Source organism: Orycteropus afer, unplaced genomic scaffold (assembly GCF_000298275.1).
Source record: "Orycteropus afer afer isolate SDZICR_OR568_19922 unplaced genomic scaffold, OryAfe1.0 scaffold00310, whole genome shotgun sequence".
NCBI lineage: Eukaryota > Metazoa > Chordata > Mammalia > Tubulidentata > Orycteropodidae > Orycteropus > Orycteropus afer.
The window spans coordinates 325,117-330,656 of NW_006921897.1; the positions used below are offsets into that span (position 1 = coordinate 325,117).

The 5,540-nt window shown below is 40.7% G+C and overlaps 1 pseudogene; it reads left to right on the forward strand.

Annotated features, from left to right (window-relative positions):
* The first annotated feature begins 382 nt into the window (after positions 1–382).
* LOC122151127 lies at positions 383–574 on the forward strand (annotated as a pseudogene).
* The last annotated feature ends 4,966 nt before the right edge of the window (positions 575–5,540 follow it).

Consider the following 5,540-nt stretch of genomic DNA (forward strand, 5'->3'; position numbering starts at 1 on the left):
CATTATACTGAGGGAATGGAGTTGGACACAAAGAGTACATACTCTGTGATTCCTCTCTATGGTGGTAAAACTAATCTTTAATGCAAAATTGCCAGAGCTTTGGTGACTTGGGGGTAAGGGAGGAGACTGACTGGGAAGGAAGCATGAGAGAACTTTCTGGGGGCAATGGAAATATTTTATACTTTGGAAGGCTTAATATTACATAGATGTATAGATTTTTTAAAAAATAAATCAGTGAATATGTATGTAATTGTATATACAATTTAGCATAAAGAGGAAAACATTCAAATAATGAATTTTAATTAATGTTATCCATGCTATAGAGGAAAGTGTATTGATGTCTGCAACTTATTTTTGGAATGCATCGAAGATACAACGAATTAAGACTGTACTTTCAGGGATCATTTCTACAGTTCGTTACTAGACAAGTTTCTCTGATGGTGTAGACACTGAAAACCATGAGGAGGAGGCTCAGCATTCCCTCCTGAGCATGAAGCCGGCTCTTGGTGTTGCTTTACTGTAACTACCCTTTGCCATTGATGACCATTCAGCGGAACAGCTACCCCAGGGAGGTGCACCCCTCAGATCAATCCACCATGAGACATCAGAAGGGCAGCATTTGCACAGAGGGAAAGCTGGACAGACAGGAATGCATACATAAGAGGGGCACAGCGAAGGGGTAGCCACAGGGAGGAGATGGGAGGAGAGTCTTTTTATGGTTGGGGATTGCAATCAGGGCCATGAAACCAACTGTGCATGAACTGTTGAGAGTAAAATGAATCTTTATAAATCTGTACCCAAATCAGAAGAAAAATTTTCTTAAGAAAAACAACGAATTAATGGGTGAATGGATGGATATGCAATCAAATAAGTAGAAGAAATATTCATGGCAGAATTTGGGAAGTGAATGTGCCACTTACAATGATTTAACTCATGGCTCCAAACATACCTTTCTTGGCCCCATCTTGGATTCTGGAGCTAGACTGCAACTAAATTTCTTCTTTGCCAACTGGCTCCATCTGGCTATGGCAATAGTGGGTGCTGGAGGGTGACTCTAAGCCTGGATGTAGAAAAAGGGACTTCCTTTTATTTTTTCCTGTTTTTAAATTGTCTCTGCAGTGGCAAGCAGCTGATCACTGTAGTGTTTGTCGTGGTGACAGGTGGTTCTGGGCAGCCTCCAACAATTTTCTTCCACACAATAGTGACAGGCTGCTTTCATGGTTCTGAAGTGACAGCCAGCAAGTTACTTCTTTACATCAGAAATGGCTCTTTTCAGATGTCTGAACCTCTGCATTGTGGGGACCTTCCTTTAAATTCTATGTCTCTTCTTTGTTCACTTTTCCTTCAGTCATAGGCGTGGTAGCTGCTTTCTGCAATTACTACTTCTGTTATACCTTAGAGTTCTGTTTCACCCATTACTATAGGCAGCCCTTGGTTTTCACAGTTCTAGTATACCTTGGTTTAGTTAAATAACACCAGTTCTCCAACAACTCTAAGTACTTGCATAAAGTACAAATTTCAATGGTGTAGCTCTTCAGTCCACAGATCACTGTGCAAATAAGAGATGTGCATTATGAGCTTCTTTCAAACTATCAGTGATTGGTCATTGTGCCATCTGTTATCCAGTTTACAAACAGCAAAGCATGTAACTGTGTTGTATCCTTATCTCTCAGGGACAATCCCACATGAAATCTTGATAATTGAAAGAGAATTGGTCAAAAAAAAAAAAAAAAAGGTGGAAATGCAGAAAAAAAAATCCACAGTGATAAATGCTAGAAATGAAATTAGAATCAAACATGAATTTAAGTTCTAAAAGAAATAGTTGACCCTGGGAATGTTGTCAGTGCCATCATTTGAGCAACCCTAGATATGCAACCTGAGGAACTAAGTGGAGACAAATGTATTGACATAAATGAGAGAAGTAGTGTGACCAGAAGGTTGAAGATGTCCCAGAGGTACATCCATAAACACAGAGATGGAGTACTGAGGAAGGAAAATGTCAATAAAGGCCTCAAAATTCTTTCAGACTATCATCTGGTGAGAATCAGAATAAGGACATGGATAGACAAGTCCAGAGAAAAGTCAAGACTAAACTCTTGAGTGTAGAAGCCCTTGTCTACTGCCTTCAGGAACTCTATAGGGATCCAGACAAGGCAGGGGTGGGAGGAGGAAAGTCACTTACATAAGATTTTTCCATACCAATATTCAACATGAAGGAATCTTAGGAATAGCAAGCACTTATGAAACTACGCAATGATGACATCTAACCCACAAAAGATGAATGCAGGAGCCATGGTGAAAGGAAGCACAACATTCAGTGCGAGAATAGATAGTAGGTCATGTTAATGGTGGTGAAATGATTTGGGAAAAGACAGTAAGAATGGTTGCAAAACCTGAAGAATGTAATCAATGTCACTGAACTGTACATGGAGAGATTGTTGAGGTATCACGTTTTGTTATGTATATTCTCACTACAGTTAAAAAATATTCAGAAGAACATAGTAGAGCCACATCTACAATTCTGAAGGGGTGGGGGAAGGTGGGGCATGTCATATAAATTTATAACCAGTCAAGTTTTCCTTTGGGTATAAAGGCAAAAGGCATCTTCAAGCATACACACAATCAAGGGTAGCCATGAACCCTACCTGAAAAAACTTCTTGCTGATGTTACCAGCCAACTAAGAGACTAATCAAAATATAGGATTTAGGGATAGATAAGCTATGGCCAAAGAACTGATGGTAAGCACAGAATTCTTTTAAATAGAGAACAACAACTAAATAGTTAAGGGAACTCATAGCGACCCCTCCTTGGGTTTCCAAGACAGTATCACTACAGAAGTAGATTGCCCAACCTTCCTTCCAAGGAGTGGCTGGTGGGTTTGAATCACCAGCCTTCTGGTTAGCAGTCAAGTGCCTTAGGCACTACGCTACCAGAGCGCCCTCCGTAGTGATACTGCCTCAGAAACCCAAGGAGGGGTCACGATGAGTTGGGGCCAACTCGACGGCACATAACATAACAGAGAAGCTACGGTAAACCAAAAGCCAAACCCACGCTGCCTTTGAGTCAATTCCAACTCACAGTGGCCCTAGAAGACAGAATAGAACTGTTCCACAGGGTTTCCAAGGCTGTAAATCTTTACAGAAGCTGACTGCCTCATCTTTCTCCTATGAGGCAGCTGGTAAGTTCCAACTGCTGACCTTTTTGGTAAGCAGCTCAATGTCTTAACCACTTCCCCACCAGAGTTCCTTTCAGAGAACCTACTGTAATCAGTATCAGTTTATAAGCCATCCAGATCCAGGTGTTAATTATAATTCATTCTCATCACTTTACAGAAAATATTGGTCCCTAAGGACTAGAGGATGAAGTGGTCCCTGGTGGCACAAACTGTGCTCAACTACTAATCTAAAAAGTTGGTGTCTGCAACCCATTCAACAGTGCCTCAGAAGAAAGGTCTGGTAATCTTTTTCCATAAAGACTATATAGCCAAAACGATCCTGTTGAGCAAATCTTCTCTAACACACAGAGTCACCATGAGTTGGAATCAACTTAATGGCAACATGTTTGGGTTTTTTGTACTTGTTTAAGGACCAGGCAATAGTTAGTCGGCCCATGTAGCTACCATGTGCATGAGCGAGTGGAGTGTCTTTTTTAAAAACTACCTTAAGAATTAAAGTTTTACCAAATTTAGAAGACCCTTTCCTTCTGCAAACTGGTGAAAACTCACTTTGTTGTTGTTATATTTATTACATGTTAAAGATAGCCACTAATCAACACTTGAAGTTTATAATTATTTTTAACTTTCAGTCAAAATAGCTAATGAATTCCAAAGCCTTAAGACATCTTATTTTCCTTTATAATACATAATGTTTTGTACTCGACTGAGCAAAAATGTTCACTTACCTCCTAGCCATTTATCAAATATCTCCCTTTATATCCTTAAAGATCCGTGGCCTTCAGTCATGACATCTTGCTTTTCTACCAGCTGTGGAGAGATTTGGCCTATGTGTTTTTATTCATTCATTTGCTAAATAATTTCCGTAGAGTCATCTAACTGTGGGCAAATCAGAAGAATTCAGCTCAGGATGCAATTATGCCCAATTTCATCAAATTACTTTTGGCAAATGGTGCTGGCTTTTTACAATAGTTTTCAAACATCTAATAAGTAATTGCTTGTAATTGTGCCATTGTCTGATAGCGAAATGAAAGAGCGGGCCCTGCGGTGTGGCTGAACCCCGCCATTTTCACTGTCCTGAAAAGCTTTCTGCCCATACACTTCTTTCTGGCTGTCATGCTGTGGAAATTGCAGGTGTTTGCTGCAACACAGGCTTTTAACTTATGAAGAAGAGCCAACAGAAGGAAAAAGGAAGGGAATTACACAAATGAGTCCTGGCAACCCAATTCTGTTTGTCTTCTTACCAGACAGGATTGCGCCTGGCCACTATGGAAGGGCCCACCACCTTCTTTGAACCTTAATTACACAGCAGCCTTCATTTTAATCCCCTCAATTTGTGAGGAGACTCACTTACCATTACAGGCAACTGCTGGGCCCCGAGGCACAGTGCTTTTCTGATTCTTCTTAGGAAAAGGAAGTATAACAAAAATCAGACAAACTGCTATTTTAAGCTTTTCACTGGATCATTCATTTGTTCATTCATAGAATGTTTATTGAGCACCTATTATGTGCCAGGCACTACTCAAGTCACTGGGCGATCCAGCGGCAGATTGGATACACAAGGGCCCTGTTTTCACATAGCTTCTATTTTACTAAGGGCACATGGGGTCATCATTAGTCAGAATCAACCCAATGGCAACTACCACCACCAGGTAAACTACCATACAAAATAAGTACCCCATGTCTGCTTGTGTTTAATATTATGAAGAAAAATAAGGCAGGGCAAGGGGACTAGTGAGGGACGGTGGCAGGGACAAAGGTGTTCAGAGATGTGATGAGCATGGAATGGACACAAAAAGTAATTTATTGCAACTTCTCTAAAATCGTTTCCTAATTGACATTGGAAAGCGTCCTTTCTGTTAGACAAGAGGAACTTCTGATCATATGCTTTCCATGTTCTCCTCATCAAAAGTAAGCTCTCTTTCCTCCAAATCGGCAATGGGCCTTTTCTTAAAACCCTTGCCAATGTTCTATAGAACACTTAACTCACTGCCGTCGAGTCGGACCCGACTCATAGCGACCCCTCCTTGGGTTTCCGAGACAGTATCATTACGGAAGTAGATTGCCCAACCTTCCTTCCGAGGAGCGGCTGGTGGGTTTGAACTGCCAGCCTTCTGATTAGCAGTCAAATGCCTTAGGCACTTACGCCACCAGAGCACCACCAATCTCCTCAACTAAATAGGAATCACTTTGAGATCAGGAGCTGTATTTTCTTCACTTTGACATCCCTCTAAAAGCTAAGCAGTGAACTTGGAACATGGTACAAACTTGGTAAATATTTGCCAAATTAGTAAAAGAAGCACTTTACAGAGAAGTAATTTTGTGTCCATTTTACAAATGAAGAAACTCAGGCACGAATATATTTGA